Raw genomic sequence first — 26755 nt, 5'->3', positions numbered from 1 at the left:
GGAAGTTCTCCGAGTGCCCGGGCTAACATTCCTCCCTCAACTGTCAATTAAAAATTGCCACCAAGCTTATGGTCTGTAGTAATACCTGCCCTCCTGTATGGCTGAGACATGGACCATGTACAGTTGACACCTCAAGTTGCTGGAGAAATATCAATTATGTCTCCGCAAGATCCTACAAATACTCTGGGAGGACAGGCGCACCAACATCAGCGTCCTCATTCAGGCTAACATCCACAGCACTGACACACAGACCACAGTCGACCAGCTCCGCTGGGCAGGCCACATAGTCCACATGCCAGACACGAGACTCCCAAAGCAAGTGCTGTACTTGGAACTCCTTCACGGCAAAGGAGCCAAATATAGGCAGCGGAAACGTTAGAAGGACACCCTCAAAGCCTCCCTGATAAAGTGCAACATCACCACTGACACCTGGGAGTCCCTCGCCCAAGATCGCCCTAAGTGGAGGAAGTGCATCCGGGTCTCAATGCCGAGAGCGTGCAGAAATAAAACGCAGGCAGCGGAAAGAGCGTGCGGCAAACCAGTCCCACCCACCCCTTACCTCAACGACTACCTGTCCCACCTGTGACAGAGTCTGTGGCTCTCGTATTGGACTGTTCAGCCACCAAAGAACTCACTTCAGGAGTGGAAGCAAGTCTTCCTCGATTCCGAGGGACTGCCGATGATGATGAAAAACAGATTCATTCACGGGTATTTAACTGTCTGTGGGATCTTGATGCGTACAAATTGGCGACCGCATTTAAATCAACAATGGCCGCACTTCATATAGTGATTGATTGGTAGTGAATCACTCCCGATGGGACAGGATGTTTCATGAATGAAGGTTCTTTCTTCCTTTTGATAAATCTATTACTTTCCTCCCCCCTCCTCCCCAATTTAGAACTGGAGACACAGTAAACGCAGATCAAGCGAGCCAATACTCTGCAATACTTTACACAGCAAAAAAAAACACCAAATGATCCATGGCCCAAAACAGGCGATTGCCCAGCCCTTTCCCAGAGCAGCTTTCACTAATTATTTAATTAGCAGTCTGCAGCCAAATTCTAGTGAGAGGATAAGATTGAGACGTGAGCTTCGGAAACCCCTGGTGACATAACCATGGAAAATGTGCCGCAAAGCTCTGGCAGTATTGCCCTCGCATCGCATTCGGCTTGTTTGGATAATGCGCTCACTGCCTCGAGGAGGAACACTACCCAGCTGTGTAGAACAGGAGGAAACACGACTCCGATTCACAGCTTTTAGCTTGGCCGAGTGTGACTCTCGGTACTCTGCGAGCTAGCGGGTGGTCAAATCTGTTTGCTGGCCTTGCTTTCGTCTCCCCCTCCCACGATCAATCGTGCAGAATGGAAAGGTGCATGCAGCATTGAAAAAGTATGCAGGCTTCACAGTCAGATCCGACCAGGGTACAGCTGCAGGATCGAGAATGACACATGATATTTATCGTGGGCCGCTCGCTGCCAGTTCAGACAGTTTAAAGAAACAATATGTAGCGCCTTCCACAACCACCCAACATCTCAAAGCCCTTTACAGCCAATAAAGTTATTTTTGGAGTGGAGTCACTGCTGTACTGTAGGAAACACAGCAGCCAATTTTTGCACAGCAAGCTTTCACAAACAACAATGTGATAAGGACCAGATACTCTGTTTTAGTGATGCTGATTGAGGGATAAATATTGGCCAGGACACCAGGGATAGCTCCCCTACTCCTCTTCGACATAGGAATCTTTTACGTCCACCTGAGAGAGCAGGCGGGGCCTCGGTTTAACGTCTCATCCGAAAGGCGGCACCTCCGACAGTGCAGCGCTCCCTCAGCACTGCACTGGAGTGTCAGGCTAGATTTATGTGCCCAAGTCTCCGGAGTGGGACTCGAAAGTTTGAAGCTTTTAGTTTCAAACGAGCAAAGGGTGACCTACAATGCTCAGCAAAGCTGACAACTCCCAAATAAAGCTGGTTCAAAAACGTGGGTGTGGGTGATTCCTGATGCTGTTACTAAGTGTTGGTCAAATAGATGTTTGACCTCGAACAAAGAACCAGTGCTCAATAGCAAAACCAAATTGAAAACTCGCGTATTGACTACAGTTAACAATCCTAAAATGAAATTGTTAACCAACTGACAGTTAAATACAAATGTTTCTCCACCAAAAACACAGTTGTCCAAAAGTATAGTACGTAAATACTAGACTGCAAACCATTTGTAGAAGACTCAGAAATAGTCGAGACAACTTTCATTAAGCTAACTGAAAGGTAACTTGTGACTGTGCAACACAGTGTCAGCTGTGGCTCAGTGGGTAGCACACTTGCTTCCGAAACAGATTATCTGGTAACTATCGCAATGCTGTGGGAGCTTGCTGTGCGCAAACTGGATGCTGCATTTCCTACATTACGAGTGACTGCATCCCAAAAGTACTCAATCGGCTGCAAAATGCTTTGAGACGTCCGGTGGTCATGAAAGGCTCTATATAAATCCAAGTCTTTCTTTTAAAGCACAGTTGGAAATGCATAAATATATTCTCTGTGACCATAAGGCATAAACAGCTTAGAGGGCACATACTGAATATTTAATGTCAGTTCCAAATTCGATTTTTTTTGTGTTGGGGAGTGGGGTGGGGGTAGGAGGAGGAGGAGGAGGAGGAGGTGGGAGGGAGGGGTAGGAGAAGGGGGGAGGTAAGGAGAAGGGGGGGGGGGGGGGAAGAAAGTGGGTGAAAGAGGCACAAATATTTCCCCTAAAATGCATGGTCCAAAGTGGAGAAAGGTAACAGAAACCAGCATTTACACGACCTGAATTAATAGGGGACGCTCCACTTATCACCATTCATTGCCGCATTGACCCAAAAAGCAACTGATTTCTTTAACTCGCGTTGTAGGATCCAGTAAACAACATGATCAATTTTGGCAAACTATTCTTTGGAAGGAAGTTTGCATCTAGGGTTCGCACGGTTTTCAATACAACCAACCCTGCAAACTATGACAGACAGAAACACGCACAAACAAACTGACTCTCTCATGGAGTTGTCATTTGCCCTGGGGCACCCTTTACCTCGCCGAGAGAGAAGCTGGGTGGTCGGCTCATTTGCAGCCGTCAGTAGCAGCCTGTTGCAGACATCCTACTTTAAGCTCCCTTCACCTGAAAGCTGAAGCCCTGGTGGTAGTTCCCTCGCTGTACAGGTGGAGACTGGAGAAGCCGACCTGTTCTTGCCAGCAGAACCGCTCCTGAAGATTGTCCCAGCGGCGGGCTGTTTCAGGGTCGGATACTCTGTGCAAGTGACGGGAATTGTCACCGGTCTGCTTGCTGGAGCTCACCAGTTGCTCTGATTCTGATAGTTGAAAACTACGCAGGAAAAGCTCCTTTTTTTAAAAAAAAACATTTGCTGTGCAAACGGTCTCCTGTCCCACGCATGCACACGGCAAATAAAATCAAAATACATGCTACCACGCCCTTCCTGACTAATCCAGGTTTGCTTGAGGCAAACAGTGGCAAACAGTTTTACATACTCGGGCAATGGACTCCACCTGCAGAGATGCTGGTAATATCCCACTGAGGAACATCCTTTTTATGCTCTACCCAAAAAATAAAAACAGCAGCAAAATACTGCGTTTGCGGGAAATCTGAAAATGCTGGAAACACTCAGCAGGTCAGGCAGCATCTGTAGAAAGAGAAACAGAGTTAATGTTTCAGGTCGATTGACCTGAAACGTTAACTCTTTCTCTCTCCACAGATGCTGCTCGACCTGCTAGTATTTCCAGCATTTTCTCTCTTATTTTATAGAATAAATACATTTTATAGAATGTACGCACACGTCCTGCATGCAAACCAAATCTATAGGAATATTAAAATAAATTCCACTTGAAACATTGCAGAAAAATAAATTCCACATGAAGTCATTAAAAATAAATGATGTCACAGGGGAGACACTGGGCTGGAGGGTGGGATGCGGAGAAAAGAGACACTCGACTGACTCAGAGTATCAGAGCAACTTGGGTTATTTTACTTTGAAAGGGGGACAATGAAGAGATGACGTTATACAAAGTCAACTCTCACCTCTGAGTCAGAAGGTTGTGGGTTCAAGTCCCACTCCAGAGATTTCAGCACAACAATCTCGGCTGACACTCCCAGTGCAGTGCTGAGGGAGGGCTGCACTGTCGGAGGTGCTATTTTTCAGATGAGACGTTAAACCGAGGCCTGCTCTTGGGTGAAATGTAAAAGATCCACTATTTGAAGAAGAGCAGGGGAGTTATCCCCGGTGTTCTGGGCCAATATTTATTCCTAAACCAACATCACTAAACAGATTATCTGGTCGTTATCACATTGCTGTTTGTGGGAGCTTGCTGTGCACAAATTGGCTGCCGCATTTCCTACATTACAACAGTGACTAAAATTGTTAACCAACTGACAGTTAAATACAAATGTTTCTCCACCGAAAACACAGTTGTCCAAAAGTATACTACGTAAATACTAAGCTGCAAACCATTTGCAGAAGACTCAGAAATAGTGGAAAAATACTTTATTGGCTGTCAAGCGCTTTGGGACATCCTGAGGTTGTGAAAGGCACTACAGAAATGCAAGACTTTAAAAAAAAATTGTATATTGCACTCAATGAGTATGCTTCACACGTACTTCCCTCCACCTCAATGTGTCCACTGGCACTGCGCGCTGCCATAGGAGATCTGATTTAGATTCACACAGATATATAGTATTGGAAAGGTACATCTAAGATGCAACTTCAAACTAAGCTACGCCAGTAGTACAAGAGGGAACAGATTCAAGTGTAGAACTATTGGCAGGAAGCAATTCTTTACAGAGTGTTCAATGCGTGGGAATGGAATCCTAGCGAAGGTAGTGGGGGCAAAATTATTGGAATAGTTTAATAAAAAAACGAAACATTTGGTCACTGCGATGGTTTTTTCCCCCCCAGATGAATGACTGGCCTTCGTCAACTGCATCGATCTTGACATTTTCAACGTCACCCAACCTGGTCTGCCCAGTGTAGCACAGACATGCTCATCAATGCTCAACGGCTTGTTTAATGCTCTGCTTTTTCTGTGGAGTAATTATGCATCAGGCAGCCCAAACTAAGAACTTGTCAAAACAGAAAATGTTTAGTCAAGCTTAAATTGAAGGTTCTCTCTTCTGCTGTTTGTGTACACCAGGAAGGGGTGTATTAGTTTGCAGTAAACAGGAATTATATCACCAGGTGCAGCCCAACTAAAAGCTATAACTACAGTTGTCACAACAAGGTTTAAACATTGAATCTCATCAGGATTCTGTGTACAGCATTAAATATGGTCTCTTCAGAGTTGTTAGTCTTATTCATTTAAAGGGACATGGCCCACTTCTAAAAAGCTTTGGATATTTTCTGTAGATTGGAAAACTGCAAATGTAATGCCCCTATTTAAAAACGGAAGCAGACAAAAAGCAGGAAACTATAGACCAGTTAGCCCAACATCTGTGGTTTGGAAAATGTTGGGAGTCCATTATTAAAGAAGCACATTTGGAAAAGCAAAATTCAGTCAGGCAGAGTCAGCATGGATTTATGAGGGGTAGTCATGTTTTGACAAATTTGCTGGAGTTCTTTGAGGATGTAACAAACGGGGTAGATAAAGAGGAACCAGTGGATGTGGTGTATTTGGACTTCCAGAAGGCATTTGAAAAGGTGTCACATTAAAGGTTACTGTACAAGATAAAAGTTCATGGAGTTGGGGGTAATATATTAGCATGGATAGAGGATTGGCTAACTAACAGAAAACAGAGAGTCGGGATAAATGGTTCATTCTCTGGTTGGCAATCAGTAACTAGTGGGGTGCCGCAGGGATCAGTGCTGGGACCCCAACTATTTACAATCTATATTAACGACTTGGAAGAAGGGACTGAGTGTAACGTAGTCAAATTTGCTGACGATACAAAAATGGGAGGAAAAACAATGTGTGAGGAGGATACAAAAAATCTGCAAAAGGACATCGACAGGCTAAGTGAGTGGGCAGAAATTTGGCAGATGGAGTATAATGTTGGAAAGTGTGAGGTCATGCACTTTGGCAGAAAAAAAATCAAAGAGCAAGTTATTATTTAAATGGAGAAAGATTGCAAAGTGCTGCAGTATAGCGGGCCCTGGGGATACTTGTGCATGAAACACAAAAAGATAGTATGCAGGTACAGCAAGTGATCAGGAAGGCCAATGGAATTTTGGCCTTTAATGCAAAGGGAATGGAGTATAAAAGCAGGGAAGTCTTACTGCAGCTATACAAAGTATTTGTGAGACCACACCTGGAATACTGTGTGCAGTTTTGGTTTCCATATTTACGAAAGGAAATACTTGCTTTGGAGGCAGTTCAGAGAAGGTTCACTAGATTGATTCCGGGGATGAGGGGGTTGACTTATGAGGAAAGGTCGAGTAGGTTGGGCCTCCACTCATTGGAATTCAGAAGAATGAGAGGTGATTTTATTGAAACGTGTAAGATTATGAGGGGGCTTGACAAGGTGGATGCAGAGAGGATGTTTCCACTGATGGGGGAGACTAGAACTGGAGGGCATGATCTTAGAATAAGGGGCCGCCCATTTAAAACTGAGATGAGGAGACATTTTTTCTCTCGGAGGGTTGTAAATCTGTGGAATTCGCTGCCTCAGAGAGCTGTGGAAGCTGGGACATTGAATTAAATTAAGACAAAAATAGACAGTTTCTTAAACGATAAGGGGATAAGGGGTTATGGAGAGCGGGCATGAAAGTGGAGCCGAGTCCATGATCAGATCAGTCATGATCTTATTGAATGGCGGAGCAGGCTCGAGGGACCGTATGGCCTACTCCTGTTCCTATTTCTTATGTTCTTATGTTCCTATTGTGTATTTTGCATCACTCATGAGAAATAACCCTTCACTCTATATAACATCCATCTAATACTGCTCCAATATCTGGGAGACCCCAATGCCTTTCTGGACTCCTGGACAGGATATCGGAAAACGTTTTGTCGATACGAGAGTTCTATCTTGCTGCCACTTGATGGATGTCAGCATGGTCAGTGCAGCCCTGGACTTAGTTTGTTCCAACCAAGCTGCCTTGTCCTACATCCTTTATCTCTGCCTCCTCATGGTGTTGAAATCAAGCCTCATGCCTCCAATGTCAATGTTCGAACTTGACATCTTTCATATTTCTGTTCCAAGACCTTTTTGCTTTTCATAGCAGACTCGGTAGGGGTGGGCCACACAGAAATCACAGCATGGGAAGCAGCCCTTTAGCCCATTGCAGCTGTGGCAGTATCGCTCTTCATCTACCCTAATCCCACTTTTCTTTTCAGCACAGGAGGCGGCCATTCGGCCCGTCGAGCCCGTGCCGGCTCTCTGCGGGAGCACTTCAGCTCGTCCCACTCCCCCGCCCTTTCCCCATAGCCCTGCTAATTATTTCCTTCAGGTACTTATCCAATTCCCCTTTGAAAGCCAATATTGAGTCTCTCTCCATCGCCCTTTTAGGCCGTGCATTCCAGATCCTAACCACTCATCACGGTTTTGCCATTTCCTTTTATATTCTCCATTTTTGACTACTTAGCCAATTACCTTTTGAATGATGCTCTGGTCTCTGTCTCACAATCCACTTGTGATGAAGTATTCCATGTTCTAATAACCCTCCGTGTGAAATGTTCATCTCGAACTACATTCATCCTCTGATAATCCAGTGTCTATGCCACTTGTTTCCGATTCCTTCATTGTTTTACTTTCATGGGCCATTTACTCCCTGACTGCTCCTGATTGGTGCCCTTTGCCACCAATCCAGAGGCACATAGGCATGGCTGGGTGGAGATAGAACGAAAGACTTGCATTTATATAGTGCCTTTGACGACCACTGGACATCTCAAAGTGCTTTATAGCCAATGAAGTACTTTTGGAGGGTAGGCACTGTTGTAATGTGGAAATGCTGGAGCCAATTTGTGCACAGCAAGCTCCCACAAACAGCAATGTGGTAATGACCAGATAATCTGTTTTTGTCACGTTGATTAAGGGATAAATATTGGCCAGGATACTGGGGAGAACTCCCCCGCTCTTCTTCGAAATAGTGCCGTGGGATGTTTTATATCCACCTGAGCAGACGGGGCCTCGGTTTAATATCTCATCTGAAAGACGGCACCTCCGACAGTGCAGCACTGCACTGGGAGTGCCAGCCTAGATTTATGTGCTCAAGTCCCTGGAGTGGGACTTGAACCCACAACCTTCTGACTCAGAGGCGAGAGTGCTCCCCACTGAACTACTGCTGACACTAAGAGTAACCTTGCCAAGGCTGGAATCTACACAGAATGCAAGGTAGAACAGACATCTAAAGCGGACAGCCACTATGCTGCCATATCCTTGCATGAAACAGGTCAGCAAGTGATTCTCCAGTGGACTTCAAGACAGGTCGAGAAGGAGAATGCCATTTTAGTCACTGGATCGCAGTGTATCAACCCTGCTATCTCTCCATTCTATGGTTAATATTCAGTTGAATGGGATCTTGATTTACCATCACATCTGAAGGACAGCTCTTAGATTATACACTCAATTGCTGGTGTGGATTTAAACTCTCAAGCTTCGGACCCAGGGGCAAGATCATTATGCTCGCATCTGAGCTAAGCTCGCAATACTCCCCGATTTCGATATTGATCGGTGTTGATGAACTCTTTCTGTACATACAACCCTTATCCTACTCGGGGCAGAACATTTCCACATCCTACTTGAGGTCAAATGTTCATCATTGGGAGTGCGTACACAAAGATACCTTATATAGAGAAGATAAACATGCTCATAATCAGGTCCACTCTCCACCTTCACAGTTTTTACACTCCAAAAGCCCAATTCTTTTCAAGATTTCACATTTTTGTTCCCCTAAAACTTTGCTGTACTCACATTTAGTTTTCGAATATTTGTTTCCCGGTTACTCATCTGACCCCGCAGCTTCCTACAACTACTCCACCCAAAGGAGTTCCTCCATAGATGGAGGGAGAGGAAGGAACAAGAAGTCATAGGACTCAGTACACAGGGCGCGCATCAAACAGAGAGAAATGGTGATGACTGCCTGCAGGAAAACAGAGTTTGTATTGGCAGCCCAAAGTTGACCTCCCAATATTTAACAGGAAAATTTGACCTTTGTAAGAAATATTAAATTATAACAAAATCTTATTGCTTGAACCACTGGATCTGGTGTGCAACCAAAGAAATACTACAGCTTCCATCAGACGGTGCATTTTGGGTGGAAGGACATAACCCAAGCCTTCCTTCTATTCTTTAGCAGCACATAAGAACATAAGAACATAAGAAATAGGAGGAGTCGGCCATTTGGCCCCTCGAGCCTGCTCCGCCATTCAATATCATGGCTGATCTGATCATGGACTTGGCTCCACTTCCCTGCCCGCTCCCCATAACTCTTTACTCCCTTGTCGCTCAAAAATCTGTCTATCTCCACCTTAAATATACTCAATGACCCAGCCTCCACAGCTCTCTGGGGCAGAGAATTCCACAGATTTACAACCCTCAGAAGAAATTCCTCCTCATCTCAGTTTTAAATGGGCAGCCCCTTATTCTAAGACTATGTCCCCTAGTTTTAGTTTCCCTACGAGTGAAACTATCCTCTCTGCATCCACCTTGTCGAGCCCCCTCATCATCTTATATGTTTCAATAAGATCACCTCTCATTCTTCTGAACTCCAATGTGTATAGGCCCAACCTACTCAACCTATCCTCATAGGTCAACACTCTCATCAACCTAGCAAACCTTCTCTGAACAGCCTCCAATGCAAGTATATCTTTCCTTAAATACAGAGGCCAAACTTGTACGCAGTACTCCAGGCATGGCCTCATCAATACCCTGTATAATACAACTTGAGAGTTTGGGCTAATAACTTTATAACAAAATTAACATACTTTCCATGATAAAGTTCTATATCTCAGGTACAGGTAAAAGAGATTTATACCTGTACCTCAAACACACCTGTAGAAAGGAGAAGCAACACTGCCCCCTGCTGATAAAAACAACGTCCAAGTCAGATCCCACCAACTAAGTCACTGGAGGAGGACTGGGTTTGCAAGTGCACTTTTGATAAATCGGGTATCATTTCACCTCAGTGAGTTCATTACTGAAGTTGTTACACACATTGCATTCTTCTTAACCAACCTTCCCTTTATGAGAGCCATGAAATACGAGAGAGATGATATAGCAAGAGATTTAATGCAGAATGCAAATCCTGGTGTCTTCAGAGTCAAGCTCTTTAATCTCAAAAGAATAATGGTTCTCACCGTTCACATGTAAGTGCACCCTGCGAGGCAGTGGAGCCAAGAAGATTCTGCCAACGATCTGCGTTGAATTAGCTGGTGTGAGAATTTACCTCAGAGACCTGGTGGTGTTTTGGGCGGGGGGGTTTCATGACAACAATAAAATTTGCTCATTGCCACTTTTAGCTATTACAGTAGATGATTATCACATCTCCAAACTTTACAGCTGCTGAGAGCATAATTATTTTGACTTAGTAGTTTAATCTAATTTTAACATTCACAAAGCTTTGTGAGTTGACCATGCGAGCTGCATCTACTAGGGATCCTACTCATGATCGTTCTCAAATGACCCCCGTTGGAAAGCACATGTGTATGGATGATGGGTAACAACAGCATTGGGTTCCATTGTAAGGGTTGTGGGGAGCAGGCAGGGAAGTGATCGGATCAGCTATGATCTTATTGAATGGCAGAGCAGGCTCGAGGGGCCATATGGCCTACTCCTGCTCCTATTTCTTATGTTCTTATGAACCATCCCCCTTCTGCCCCAAAAATAGTTGAGCAGTGTGCCAACATTAACTGCCTAGACTAGCATGTGAAGATGGGCACTGGGGAAGGGACAGGATGCCCCCTACAACCCAACACCAACAGAAAGGGGTTGTGGAAGATAGGGGGGTGGGTACGCGACATATAATGGGGCGCTCCAAACAACAGTGTTTCATGATGACAATAAGACTTGCTCATTGCCATTTTTAGGTATTACAGTAGATGATCATCACATCTCGAAAATTTATGGCTGCTGGGAACATAATTATTTTGATTAAGTAGTTTGGTCCAATTTTAACATTCACAAAGCTTTGAGAGTTGATCATGCGAGCTGCATTGAGTGGGCTGGATACTGTGGGAATGTATAACTGGCACTCAGCCTGCAGTGCAGCAAACCTGCCCCTTCTGCAGGATAGGGTGGGGAAGGAGAGGAGGATGCAATAATTGGAGGTCTGGGACTTGTGCCAGACCCTGCTTGCAAACAAGGACAAAGCTTGAAAAATACAGAAGTGGGTTTTCATAGAATCATAGAAAGTTACGACACAGGAGGCCATTCGGCCCTTCGTGTCTGTGCCGGTGGAAAAAGAGCTATCCAGCCTAACCCCACCTCCCAGCACTGGGTCCATAGCCCTGTAGGTTACGGCACTTCAAGTGCACATCCAAGTACTTTTTACATGCGATGAGGGTTTCTGCCTCTTCCACCCTTTCAGGCAGTGAGTTCCAGACTCCCATCACTCTCTGAGGGTAGAAATGTTTCCTCATCTCCCCTCTAATCCTTCCACCAATTACTTTAAATCTATGCCCCCTGGCTATTGACCACTCTGCTAAGGGAAATAGGTCCTTCCTATCCACTCTATCTATTCCCCTCATCATTTTATACACTGCAATTAAATCTCCCTTCAGCCTCCTCTGTTTCAAAGAAAACAACCTCAGCCTATCTAATCTTTCCTCACAGCTAAAGTTTTCCATTCGAAGGAATTAATAACTTTGCTTTCCCTCTATTTGTCAAACCTGGAAGAAGAGCCAAGGCCCACAGTGTAGGGCATCACCAAGGTTAGAAAGAGTAGGAGGGAAGATGAGATGCATTAAGCAATGGTGGTTAGGGGATGCCAAGCTCGTGTTTTGCAAGCCTGTGAATTGAAGGAGGAAGAAAAGACTGAGGTAAAGGGCTTCACCATTTGGTGCCCTGGGAAAGGATAAATTAGGGTAGAAAACATTGCAATGAGCAGTGGATTCAGTGCACGGGATAGCGTTTTGGATCTTGGCAGTTAGTATACATGGTCAGCTGTAGCTCAGTGGGTCGCACTTCTCCCAGTCAGGAGGTCGTGGGTTCAAGCCCCACTCCACGGACTTGAGCACAAAATCGAGGCTGACACTCCAGTGCTGCCTTTCGGATGAGACGTTAAACTGAGGCCCCGTCTGCCCTCTCACAGGTGGAGGTAAAAGATCCCACGGCACTATTTCGAAGAAGAGCAGGGGAGTTATCCCCGGTGTCCTGGCCAATATTTATCCCTCAATCAACATAACAAAAAAAACCAGATTATTTGGTTGCTATCACATTGCTGTTTGTGGGAGCTTGCTTGTGCGGAAATTAGCTGGCCCTGTTTCCTACATTACACCAGTGACTACACTTCAAAACTACTTCATTGGCTGTAAAGCACTTTGGGATATCCTGAGGTCATGAAATGCAAGTCCTTCTTTCTTCCTTCCAATATTCAATATAAATTTCAGGAATGTGTTCTGCATAGGTACACAATACGCAGTCATATTTGTACATTCAATTTCTTTATTGCTTTTAACTGGCACACTTTTTCCTACCTTATCACAGTAGCAAAAATGATCAGTTGCAAATTTAATGCATAATGTTGAAAAGCAGAATACAGGAGTATCAATTATCTGCACAACGTTTGGAATCACACTACAGCACTATACATCACGCCTGAATTCAGGGCTCAACTTTGTTTTGTTAAAGCTGTAGTAATCTGATCAACGTACACGAAAAGGTACGTCTCAATGAGTGCTGCTTTTCTCATGCCTGGCTTTTCCTTTTGCTCTCATCTCTATTTAAATCGATACTAAAATGGTCATTGGCCCCCTGGCCATTCCCTCAAAGACTCCTTCCAAGCTACAAATTCAATGTACGCTACAGAAAGATAGAATCACAAAATGGTTACAGCACTGAAGGCGTCCATTCGGCCCGTGCCGGCTCTCTGCAAGAGCACTTCAGCTCGTCCCACTCACCCGCCCTTTCCCCGAAACCCTGCAATTTTTTTTCCCTTCAGGTACTTATCCAATTTCCTTTTGAAAGCTACGATTGAGTCTGCCTCCACCACCACATTCCAGATCCTAACCACTCATAGAAACATAGAAAACATAGAAAATAGGTGCAGGAGTAGGCCATTCGGCCCTTCGAGCCTGCACCGCCATTCAATGAGTTCATGGCTGAACATTCAGTACCCCATTCCTGCTTTCTCGCCATACCCCTTGACCCCCCTAGTAGTAAGGACTACATCTAACTCCTTTTTGAATATATTTAGTGAATTGGCCTCAACAACTTTCTGTGGTAGAGAACTCCACAGGTTCACCACTCTCTGGGTGAAGAAGTTTCTCCTCATCTCGGTCCTAAATGGCTTACCCCTTATCCTTAGACTGTGACCCCTGGTTCTGGACTTCCCCAACATTGGGAACATTCTTCCTGCATCTAACCTGTCTAAATCCATCAGAATTTTAAACGTTTCCATGAGATCCCCTCATTCTTCTGAACTCCAGTGAATACAAGCCCAGTTGATCCAGTCTTTCTTGATATGTCAGTCCCGCCATCCTGGGAATCAGTCTGGTGAACCTTTGCTGTACTCCCTCAATAGCAAGAATGTCCTTCCTCAAGTTAGGAGACCAAAACTGTACACAATACTCCAGGTGTGGCCTCACCAAGGCCCTGTACAACTGTAGCAACACCTCCCTGCCCCTGTACTCAAATACCCTCGCTATGAAGACCAATATGTCATTTGCTTTCTTACCGCCTGCTGTACCTGCATGCCAACCTTCAATGACTGATGTACCATGACACCCAGGTCTCGTTGCACCTCCCCTTTTCCTAATCTGTCACCATTCAGATAATAGTCTGTCTCTCTGTTTTTACCACCAAAGTGGATAACCTCACATTTATCCACATTATACTTCATCTGCCATGCATTTGCCCACTCACCTAACCTATCCAAGTCACTCTGCAGCCTCATAGCATCCTCCTCGCAGCTCACACTGCCACCCAACTTAGTGTCATCCGCAAATTTGGAGATACTACATTTAATCCCCTCGTCTAAATCATTAATGTACGATGTAAACAGCTGGGGCCCCAGCACAGAACCTTGCGGTACTCCACTAGTCACTGCCTGCCATTCTGAAAAGTACCCATTTACTCCTACTCTTTGCTTCCAGTTCTCAATCCATGTCAGTACACTACCCCCAATCCCATGTTCTTTAACTTTGCACATTAATCTCTTGTGTGGGACCTTGTCGAAAGCCTTCTGAAAGTCCAAATATACCACATCAACTGGTTCTCCCTTGCCCACTCTACTGGAAACATCCTCAAAAAATTCCAGAAGATTTGTCAAGCATGATTTCCCTTTCACAAATCCATACTGACTTGGACCTATCATGTCACCTCTTTCCAAATGTGCTGCTATGACATCCTTAATAATTGATTCCATCATTTTACCCACTACTGAGGTCAGGCTGACCGGTCTATAATTCCCTATTTTTTCTCTCTCCCTCCTTTTTTAAAAAGTGGGGTTACATTGGCTATCCTCCACTCGATAGGAACTGATCCAGAGTCTGTGGAATGTTGGAAAATGACTGTCAATGCATCCGCTATTTCCAAGGCCATCCCCTTAAGTACTCTGGGATGCAGTCCATCAGGCCCTGGGGATTTATCAGCCTTCAATCCCATCAATTGCCCCAACACAATTTCTCGACTAATAAGGATTTCCCTCAGTTCCTCCTTCTTACTAGACCCTCTGACCCCTTTTATATCCGGAAGGTTGTTTGTGTCCTCCTTAGTGAATATCGAACCAAAGTACTTGTTCAATTGGTCTTCCATTTCTTCGGTTCCTGTTATGACTTTCGCTGATTCTGACTGCAGGGAACCTACATTTGTCTTTACTAACCTTTTTCTCTTTACATATCTATAGAAACTTTTGCAGTCTGTCTTAATGTTCCCTGCAAGCTTCCTCTCGTACTCTATTTTCCCTGCCCTAATCAAACCCTTTGTCCTCCTCTGCTGAGTTCTAAATTTCTCCCAGTCCCCGGGTTCACTGCTATTTCTGGCCAATTTGTATGTCACTTCCTTGGCTTTAATACTATCCCTGATTTCCCTTGATAGCCACGGTTGAGCCACCTTCCCTTTTTTATTTTTATGCCAGACAGGGATGTACAACTCTTGTAGTTCATCCATGCGGTCTCTAAATGTCTGCCATTGCCCATCCACAGTCAACCCCTTAAGTATCATTCGCCAATCTATCCTAGCCAATTCACGCCTCATACTTTCAAAGTTACCCTTCTTTAAGTTCTGGACCATGGTCTCTGAATTAACTGTTTCATTCTCCATCCTAATGCAGAATTCCACCATATTATGGTCACTCTTCCCCAAGGGGCCTCGCACAACGAGATTGCTAATTAATCCTCTCTCATTACACAACACCCAGTCTAAGATGGCCTCCCCCCTAGTTGGTTCCTCGACATACTGGTCTAGAAAACCATCCCTTATGCGTAAAAAAGTTTTTCCTCATGTCGCCTTTGTTTTTTTTGCCAATCACCTTAAATCTGTGTCCTCGGGTTCTCGACCCTTCCCCCAATGGGAACAGTTTCTCTCGATCTACTCTGTCCAGAACCCTCATGATTTTGAACACCTCGATCAAATCTCCTCTCAACCTTCTCTGCTCCAGAGAACAACCCCAGCTTCTCCAGTCTGTCTCATCCCTGGAACCATTTTTGCAAATCTTTTCTGTACCCTCTCGCAGGCCTTCACATCCTTCCTAAAGTGCGGTGCCCAGAATTGGACACAATACTCCAGCAGTTGAGGCCGAACCAGTGCTTTATACAGGTTCATCATAACTTCTTTAGTTAAGGAGGCCACTCAGCCCATCTTACCAGTCAGTGCCAGCTCTTTGAAAGAGATATCCAATTTCCCTTTCCCCAATACCTCTGCAAATTTTCCCCGTGCAAGTAGTTATCCAATTCTCCTTTGGAAAGTAACTATTGAATCTGCTTTCACCGCCCATTCAGGCAGAGTGTTTCAGATCACAACAACTCCCTGCGTAAAAAGAAAATTCTCAACTCATCAATCCACAAGATCTTTCTCTCACTCGCTTCTTCACTGTGTTGAAGCCAAGACTTGATGCATTGTCTCTTATTTGAATTTGTTCCTTCCCAGGACCTCAAAATTGTGGCATTCCTCACCTGCCCCAGAATTCCCTGGCTCTAAGCAAATATTCATTATGTAATTTATCTACATTTTCAGCGTGCTTTTGACTTGACACACCACAATCGTGACTGTGTGCCAGGGAGGAAATGGCTTCACACAAAAAAAAAAACTGCTGGAAGTTGAAAAATCCATTTCCTCCTGCACAGGCTCAGAATAAATGCAAGGTAACTATAGGGCTATTGGCGTATCTGTGGCGCCAGGGTCAGTCAGTGGTGCGTACAGGCCAACGGTCCCCTTTCTGGGGCCCCATCAATGCCATTCATGCCCACGTCCTGCTACTGCTTTGGGATTCGAGCCACTGTACACTGCATGTGGGAATTCTCACAGGGACGCAATAGTCCCACTTACAATGCGTAGCGTAAATCGGCAAGTACCTGCAGGAGGTACAATGAAGGAGGGAGGGAATGAAGGGGAGAAATAAGGGGGCAGAAACTGAGCAGCAGTGGACAACAGGGACTTATGAGGAAAGGTTGAGCCCCTACTCATTGGAATTCAGAAGAATGAGGGGTGATCTTATCGAAACATATAAAGATAATAAGGGGGCTGGACAAGGTGGATGCAGAGAGGATGTTTCCACTGATGGGGGAGACTAGAACTAGAGGGCATGAGCAACAGAGATGAGGAGGAATTTCTTCTCTCAGAGGGTTGTGAATCTGTGGAATTTTCTGCCTCAGAGCTGTAGAAGCTGGGACATTGAATAAATTTAAGACAGAGATAGACAGTTTCTTAACCGATAAGGGGATAAGGGATTAGGGGGAGCAGGCGGGGAAGTGGAGCTGAGTCCATGATCGGATCAGCCATGATGGCATTAAATGGCAGAGCAGGCTCGAGGGGCCGAATGGCCTACTCCAGCTCTTATTTCTTATGTTCTTATTAACTGAAGGAGCAGTGAGAAAAGGGTGGCAACATGAACAGAGAGTGGAGAAGAATACATCAATTTGAACTTTAAGGGCTGAAGGAAGAGAGTGCTTCACTGAATAGAAATAGGGAGGTTTATCTGGTCATTACCACATTGCTGTTTGTGGGAGCTTGCTGTGCGCAAATTGGCTGCCGCACTTCCCACATTACAACAGTGACTACACGTCAAAAGTACTTCATTGGCTGTAAAGAGCTTTGCGACATCCGGTGGTAGTGAAAGGCACGATATAAATGCAAGTCTTTCTTTAACATTAGTATTTCCTCTTTGGTGTATTTTCTCTCCAATACAAGTTAAGGAATGCTGGCTGTACCTACACCTCAATTTATTAGCCCATGTAATTACTCGCTTTCACATGTCACAGACCTATAATCAGTGTCTTTCTTCAGTTGTCAGTCTTTTGGTGGGGGGTGCTTGAAGCCGATTAGCTTTCCGCAGTTTTCTACACTTGCATGCGTAGAGGTTGACAGGGTTTTTGTATTATTGTGAATGTCTTTGTGTGAGCTCCATTGCTACGCTGCCTTCAGGGTGACCACACCAACAGTGCGGAGTCATTTAAACATTAATTCGCTGTCAATATCTGCACACTGGAAAAAACTCCACACGATGGCCAATGGCAGATGACACAACATGGCAGAGAACAGAAACACTGGAAATTCACAGCAGGTCAGTCAGCGGCAGAAAGGGAAGGTCAGGTTAACATTACGAGTTGGACCCAATTATCAAAGTGACCTCCTCCCTCTTCTCCTCTGTGACTGCATGCTTCCCTCAATCAGTTTGTATTACTGTGGCTTTTCATCACGCGCTACTGGCTCAGATTTACTCCACAAGGTTCTTGGTTGATGGAAAGATCGCGCCCAATATGCCAACCCGCCTTGCATTTTTTGACCAGTTGTACATTTGTAGCATTTTCTGATTTTAATTGGAGATTTCCTTCATTTGCTTTTATTTTTCATCGACTCCCATCAAACAAAAAGGCAAATGGTTCGTGAGTCTCCTTTGAGGTGAAGGACACCACATGTGCAATTTGGCAACTTAACTCAGTTGATGTCGCTTGCCAGATGTCGTCCTCGAGTGCAGCTCATCAGGTTGGTGGGTGGGGAAGGGTATGAATTAGCAGCAGCTCGGGAAGCTGCTGATCGACAACAGAAGCATCGCGGACCCAGGCAATAAACTGCACAGGGAAATAGTGTTTCTCCATAACCGTAAACCGTTAGACTATTGCTCTAGTATAAAGCTCTGCACTTGCAGTCTTCAGTCAAAGCACCATCGCACAGCCTGCAGCTACCTGTGTCAGCTGAGGCTCAGTGGGTAGCACTCTCGCCTCAGTCAGAAGGTTGCGGGTTCAAGTCCCACTCCAGGGACTTGAGCACAAAAAGAAAATCTAGGCTGACACTCCAGTGCAGTACTGAGGGAGTGCTGCACTGTTGGAGGTGCTGTCTTTCAGATGAGACGTCAAACCAAGGCACCATCTGCTCTCTCAAGTGGACGCAAGTCCCATTGTTCGTGCGGTATAGAAGGAAGCTTTACTCTGCATCTAACTCAGGTTACAGGTGAGTGGGAGCGCTTGATGACAACACTGGAATTCGGAGATGGAAGGTGTTCTATTTCCTGCACTAGCATCCTTCACAAAGGAGCACAAAATCCTTCCAAATAATGAGCAGGACTGTCAATACCACGCATCAAACTGGGTACATATGTTGCATTAAGCACTTTGCTGCAGCATGAAGAAAGAAGGTAGAATATTCGTTAAGTTTACACAAAACTGAGAGAATTAGATCAAAGGAAGGAGAGAAAGAATTTTAATAAATATTTTGAGGGATGTTGTTTTTTTTTACAAATTCTATAAACCAGACTCCAGGTGGTATGAATGAATAACCAGATCCAGAATCTGGAAATCAGACGCACTGGGCTAAGTTGGGATAAACTATAAAGGACACCTAAAAACCACCAATGGAAGTGTAATTCATTCAACGTTTTCAAGTCCTGCAGTCTTTCCCCCTAACTTGGAGACCTCACACAGTGACAAAATAAGTTTGAATGAAGAAGTTAATTCAGACTTTAAGGATACCAGCCCTCCCGCCTACCCATGCAGCTCTTAACATCCACTTGACTGGGTAATGCCTGGGTTCACTGTCCCATCCAGAGCCCGAAATTAATTCTTCCCGCCCACCCCCAAGATTTCATTGTTGTTTATAAATCAAAACTATTAAAATTCTGACGACATCCCTTCAATTATTGAATGTTATATCTTTTTTTAAATTGCTATTAAATCTGTAGTAAAACAAGACTTGCATTTATATAGTACCTTATACAGCCACCGGACGTCTCAATGCGCTTTACAGCCAATGAAGTACTTTTGGAGTGTAGTCACTGTTGCAATGTGGGAAAAGCTAATTTGCGCACAGCAAGCTCCCACAAACAGCAATGTGATAATGACCAGATAATGTGTTTTTATTATGTTGATTGGGGATAAATATTGGCCAGGATTCCGGGGATAACTCCCCTGCTCTTCTTCGAAATAGTGCCATGGGATCTTTTACATCCACTTGGGAGAGCAGATGGGACCCTAGGTTTAACGTCTCATCTGAAAGATGGCACCTCCGACAGTGCAGCACTCCCTCAGCACTGCTCTGGAGTGTCAACCTAGATTTTTGTGCTCAAGTCCCTGGAGTGAGACATGAACCCACAACCTACTGACTCAGGCGAGAGTGCTTGCCCACTGAGCCACAGCTTACATTGGAAGGAAGTAGGGTGAGAGAACGCTTGTGTGGAGCATAAACGCTGGCATAGACCAGGTGGGCCAAGTGGCCACATTCTGTGCTGTGTACTCGATGCAACAAGGAAGATACATCAACATATTCGATGTTCAACTAATCTGGACCTTATCACTTTCACTCAAACAGGCCAGGCAGGTCACAGGTTCAATCCCTGGGCCCTGCTGAATTAGCTCTCCGGTACATCAGTTTCCACATGAACACTGACAACACCCAGCTCTACCTCACCACCACTTCTCTCGACCCCTCCACGGTCTCTACATTGTCAAACTGCTTGTCTGACATCCAGTACTGGATGAGCAGAAATTTTCTCCAATTAAATATTGGGAAGACCGAAGCCATTGTCTTTGGACCTTGCCACAAACACCGTTCCCTAGCCACGGACTCCATCCCTCTCCCAAGCATCTGTCTGAGGCTGAACCAGATTGTTTGCAATCTTGGTGTCATATTTGACCCCGAAATGATCTTCCAACCACATACCCGCATCAAAACTAAAACCGCCGATTTCCACCTCTGTAACATCGCCCGTCTCCGCCCCTGCCTCAGCTCATCCGTTGCTGAAACCTTCATTCATGCCTTTGTTAACTCTCGACTTGACTACTCAAAAGATCTCATGGCACTATTTTGAAGAAGAGCAGGGGAGTTATCCCCGGCGTCCTGGCCAATATTTATCCCTCAATCAAACATAACAAGAACAGTTTATCTGGTCATCATCACATTGCTGTTTGTGGGAGCTAGCTGTGCGCAAGTTGGCTGCCGTGTTTCCCACATTACAACAGTGACTACACTCCAAAAATACTTAATTGGCTTGTAAAGCTCTTTTGAGACATCCGGTGGTCGTGAAAGGCGCGAAAGAAATGCAAGTCGATCTTTCTTTAGAGCAGGGCTGTTTCAATTGGCTCGGAACCCTGGGTTGGTAGAGTAAGAGAAGCAGCTTGGGTTTCTGGTCCTGATCACTATCTCCTGATGGAATGTGGGCACGTGTTTGGATGCCAGGCAAGGGGCAGATCGAGCTCGGTCATGGTGCCCTTCACGGTTAAATAGCTTGTTGATGCTACACATGAAGAATGGCTAGAAAGAAAGGAAAAGTTGCATTTACATAGCACCTTCCACGACCTCAGGACATCCCAAAGCACTTTACAGCCAATGAAGCACTTTTGAAGTGCCATCACTGTTGTATTGTGGTGTACTCAGGTTGAGGTACAGGAAGGATATTGGCTGCTATAAAACTATACCTTAGCACAGGCCAGCACCTGAAGGACAGGGATGGGGGGAGGGGAAGGGAAAGGAACAGAACGGAAAAGAAAAAGCTATAAAGAGAAAGGCTTTCTCGTCTCTTTCTGGTTTTACCTGCAGCTACAGGCATCAAAAACCGTGCCACTAATTAAAGCAGTTGAATGGCAACCCCTGTCCTAAAAATAAATCTGGCTTTGTACGTAGTTTTTGCTGAACTGATCTGTAAATATTGGCACCTATCCAGTCAAAACAGCAAGGCCCTAATCCTTTGAGAATGGAATTTCTCTTTGCAACTCCAGACCACACAAACCTTAAAATAACCTCAGGGAAATAAATCTACGGCAGTCAGTGTGATTTTACATGGATAGAGCGAGACTATTTATTTATATTGTGTGTGTTGTCTGGGCACCGTGGAGATATCTTTCCACATCCACGAGCCAGGTAAACTCATCCGATAAAATAGAATCCATTCCAACGGGAGAGAGATGTCTCGAACCTTTGATGGTTGGGAGTATTTGTATTTCAATTTGGGGCCGGGGGCTGGGGTGGGTGGCCCAATAACACGAGACCACAAACTTGGGCTGACTTACTGACTTGGACGTTACAACCCGCTACCTGCCTGCCACTTATTGACAATACCGCTAGAATTGTGGTAGGGTATAAAGGTGACTGTGAGAAGCTTTCCGACATGTTCCTTCAAATTGGAGAAAAAGTGATACTGACTGTGTTCCTAAACGTGTGTGGTGAGAGCGTTATAACCTTTATGACACTAGATTGAAGAATTTGCTGTTATGTTAGTTACTCAAATCCCCTCACTATGAAGGCCAGCATGCCATTTGCTTTCTTCACTGCTTGCGGTACCTGCATGCCTACCTTCAATGACTGATGTACCATGACACCCAGGTCTCATTGCACCTCCCCTTTTCCTAATCTGTCACCATTCAGATAATCTGCCTTCCTGTTTTTGCCACCAAAGTGGATAACCTCACATTTATTCACATTATACTGCATCTGCCATGCATTTGCCCATTCGCCTAGCCTGTCCAAGTCCTCCTGCAACCTCTTGGCATCCTCCTCGCAGCTTGCACTGCCACCCAGCTTAGTGTCATCTCCAAACTTGGAGATATTATCTTCATTCCTTCGTCTAAATCATTAATGCATATTGTAAATAGCTGGGGTCTCAGCACTGAACCTTGCGGTACCCCACTAGTCACTGCCTGCCATTCTGAAAAGGATCCGTTTATTCCTATTCTTTGCTTCCAGTCTGCCAACCAGTTCTCTATCCACGTCAATACATTACCCCTAATACCATGTGCTTTAATTTTGCACACTAATCTCTTGTGTGGGACCTTGTCAAAATTATATTTCTTGACCTGCAGTCATAGACCACATAGTCCAACCCACACTGTGATATGTGCGCATTAGGTCCGTGCAGCAGAGCTGGTCTCGAGTCGTCTTGGATAACCATTGCCACTGGACCAAGACCTAGCTCTGTCAAGCCCGTGTGGTGGCTGATGTGCAATGGCCACCACATGTTAAAATTCCACGCACAGGCATCTTCCACCCTTCAGGATTTGGTTTTGGATCTGGAGCATTAGGTCCTTCATTGAAACACCTGTGAACTTTTTGGCGTGGAAGCAAGTCACCCTCGACTCGAGGGACTGCCTATGATGATGATGGGGTGGGAGCAAATGGAGGTGATGCATTAAGAGCGCTGCACAACATTGAAGTGGCTTGAATTATAATTTCCATATTTGTATCTACACAAAAGTCTAGCAACACACATTTGGATCCCATTTTGAAACAGCTCCAATAGTTAAAAGCAACCCATCATCACCACTGCAGAATAGCAGCCACAAAAGGGTACAGAAAGCAACTAATGCAACATTCAAGGAAAGTTACAAGTAGAATTATGAGGCCTCTATGTCATGTTGAATAAATATACAACTCATGAATTTGGCCACATTTCATCCATGACTGAGTTAATCTGATCAGCTTCACGTGTGAATCTGTGATAAGTATCTCACTGTTAGCCAAGCCTTATTCTCAGAACCCCCAGTACAAGTGTTGTATAGTCCGAGTGCCTGGAAAGCAACCAGATGTGCTTTCTCTCTCCGCTCTACAGAAGGATCTATTGTTAAGTGAGCAAGTTTCGATTATTTAATTGCTATCCGACTCCCAATCCTTCCCTTCCAACGTACAATACTATCTAACAGGACTTATTTAAATTAGCTGAGTACTTGAACTGTATTCAAGAGTCAGGATGACTTGATTAACGATTTTCTGAACCCAGCGAGGCCTAAATTGGGCTTGTTTGATCATTCGTACAGCAGTCAAATTTGGCTCAGCCAAATTTTTGTGCCATCGTGATGGTTGTCAAGGGAGTGCTGTAGTCTTAAGGCTGAAGCCACAATAAAATATGCAAAATAATTTGCAAAGAGCAGCTATAAATTTACATGTGATTACATATAATGATGGGTAAAAAAGTGATGTGTGGTATATGCCTGAGTCAGCCTGATTCCTTACACAAACTCATTGCTTATATGCAACCAGCACCCAACTGTGGACTCAGGAAACCTTCCAAACAAACAAATCCAAACATTTATCCATTCTTCAACCGTCAACTTATCACAGCTTTTTTTTTTACTATCAGCTGTAGCTGAGTCAGTAAGTTGTGGAGTTCAAGTCTCACTCCAGGTTGGCACTCCAGTGCAGTGCTGAGGGTGCGCTGCACTGTCGGAGGTGCCGTCTGCCCTCTCGGGTGGACATAAATAAAACATCCCATGGCACTATTTCGCAGGGGAGTTCTCCCTAGTGTCCTGGGGCCAATATGTATCCCTGAATCAACATAACAAAAACAGATTATCTGGTGATCATCACATTGCTGTTTGTGGGAGCTTGCTGTGCGCAAATTGCCTGCTGCGTTTCGCACATTACAACAGTGACTACACTCCAAAAGTACTTCATTGGCTCTAAAGTGCTTTGAGACGTCCGGTGGTCGTGAAAGGCGCGACATAAATGCAAGTCTTTCTTTCTTCCATGACTTGATGGTGGAAAGAAAATTGACATCACATGACATTTTATGCACACTGCAAAAAGCATTTAAAAAAAAAAATTGGACCAACTCCAAAGTACTGCTCAGTTCAAAAATTCTGAAATAACTATTCAGGAGATCATTCCACGGTGAGACGGATATCCCCTGGGGGTTGGGTGGCAACTGCTTGCTTTGAACACAATCCTCTCACTACAATAATGGGTTGAACCCCAGCCCAGTCTCAGCTCCGATTATAAGAATTCCACTTGAAACGAGATTGAGCACTTGTATACGGCAGGCTTCTTGGGCATAGGCCCACAACCCGCTCCCCCACCCCTCAAAAAACCGGCAAACAATTTGCTAACTTCACAGAAACAAAGACCGACATGGGAAATGGGAAATGGTGCCACTGCTGCGGGATAGAATCATAGAAGTTTACAGAACGGAAGGAGGCCATTTCGGCCCATTGTGTCCGTGCCGGCCGACAAATACCTATCCAGCTTAATCCCAATTCCCAGCTCTTGGTCCGTAGCCCTGTAGGTAACGGCACTTCAAGTGCACATTAAAAGTACTTTTAAATGCGGTGAGGGTTTCTGCCTCTCCCACCCTTTCACGCAGTGAGTTCCAGAACCCCACCACCCTCTGGATAAAAATTGTTCCTCAAATCTCATCTAAACTTCCTACCAATTACTTTAAATCTATGCCCTCTGGTTGTTGACCCCTCTGCTAAGGGAAATAGGCCCTTTCTATCCACTATATCTAGGCCCACATAATTTTATACACCTCAATGAGGTCTCCCCTCAGACTCCTCTTTTCCAAGGAAAATAAACCCAGCCTATCTAATCTGTCCACATAGCTAAGATTCTCCAGTCCAGGCAACATCCTTGTAAATCTCCTCTGTACCCTCGCTAGTGCAATCACATCCTTTCTGTAATGCGATGACCAGAACTGCACGCAGTACTCCAGCTGTGGCCTAACCAGTGTTTTATACAGTTCAATCACATCCCACCTGCTCGTGATGGGGGCGATGGCATCAGAATGGCCTGGAGACGCATTGTTGGGGCAAATTGGAGGACGGTTTACATCAAGATAGGGTGTCAACAGTGGGAAAAGTGTTCATTTCTTCACCTTAAAAAAACCCAAATGTTCTGCCGAGCATACGCAATTTAATTTAAAATGGCTGCCTCCATGCCATTCAATTCTTTCCAAGAAATCTGTCTATCTCCGCCTTAAATATATTCAATGACCCAGCCTCCACAGCTCTCTGGGGCAGAGAATTCCATAGATTGACAACCCTCTGAGAAGAAATTCCTCCTCATCTCAGTTTTAATGAGGCGGCCCCTTATTCTAAGACTATGTCCCCTAGTTTTAGTTTCCCGAGTGGAAATATCCTCTCTGCATCCACCTCGTCAAGCCCCCTCATCATCTCATATGTTTCAATAAGATCACCCCTCATTCTTCTGAACTCCAATGTGTATAGGCCAAACCTACTCAACCTATCCTCCTAAGTCAACCACCTCATCGCTGGAATCAACCTAGTGAACCTGCTCTGAACAGCCTCCAATGCAAGTATATCCTTCCTTAAATACGGAGACTAAAACTGTACGCAGTATTCCAGATGTGGCCTCACCAATATCCTGTACAGTTGTAGCAGGACTTCCCTGCTTTTATACTCTCTCCCCCTTGCAATAAAGACCAACATTCCATTTGCCTTCCTGATTACTTGCTGTACCTGCATACTCACTTTTTGTGTTTCATGCACAAGGACCCCCAGGTCTCTCTGTACTGCAGCACTTTGCAATTTTTCTCCATTTAAATTATAATTTGCTTTTCTATTATTTGTGCCAAAGTAGATAACCTCACATTTGCCCACATTATACTCCATCTGCCAAATTGTTGCCCACTCACTTAGCCTGTCTATTATCCCTTTGCAGATTTTATGTGCCCTCCTCACAATTTGATTTCCCACCCATCTTTGTATCATCAGCAAACTTGGCTACATTACACTCGATCCCTTCACCCAAGTCATTAATATAGATTGTAAATAGTTGAGGACCCAGCACCGATCCCTGCGGCACCCCACTGGTCACTGTTTGCCAGCCAGAAAATGACAATGTGTCGCTATGAATTCTTAAGCAAAGACCCATGAAGCAAATACATTACAAGCATCAGCACAGCAAGATATCTGAACTCAAGCCGGCATTCCCATCTACCCCGCTATCCAATTTTGGTACAAGATGCCACCCACTGTTGATTTACTTACCGGCTGCCTCGGTACTCGGCTTTGGTTGCACTAGCGTGGGATCAGGACACCAGCTCTCTCGGCTAATCTGAAATGCAAAGACAGACAGTCAGGACAAAACGCTCTCCGCGAGGGAATAATCCATTTTCAGCCAGGATACCGAGCCCGGCGAATACTCAGGCAGCCAAAATGGTTTGGAACAGCAACATTTGGAACAACCACCACCCTGAAAAAGGGTGGTAGAGGCAGAAACCCTCACCACATTTAAAAAGTACTTGGACGTACACATG

The 26755-nt window shown here is 44.9% G+C and overlaps 1 protein-coding gene across 4 annotated transcripts in view; it reads right to left on the bottom strand.

Moving 5' to 3' along the window:
* akap13 (A-kinase anchoring protein 13) overlaps positions 1-26545 on the bottom strand; it is a 185968-nt gene extending 159423 nt beyond the window's left edge. For all 4 annotated transcript variants that reach the window (XM_070858491.1, XM_070858494.1, XM_070858492.1 and 1 more), the window contains exon 1: positions 26487-26545. The gene's annotated coding sequence lies outside the window, so the exon portion shown is untranslated. The remainder of the gene's footprint in view (positions 1-26486) is intronic.
* Positions 26546-26755: the final 210 nt, after the last annotated feature.

Source organism: Pristiophorus japonicus, chromosome 17, assembly GCF_044704955.1.
Source record: "Pristiophorus japonicus isolate sPriJap1 chromosome 17, sPriJap1.hap1, whole genome shotgun sequence".
NCBI lineage: Eukaryota > Metazoa > Chordata > Chondrichthyes > Pristiophoridae > Pristiophorus > Pristiophorus japonicus.
This window is presented reverse-complemented; position numbering and strand designations above follow the sequence as displayed.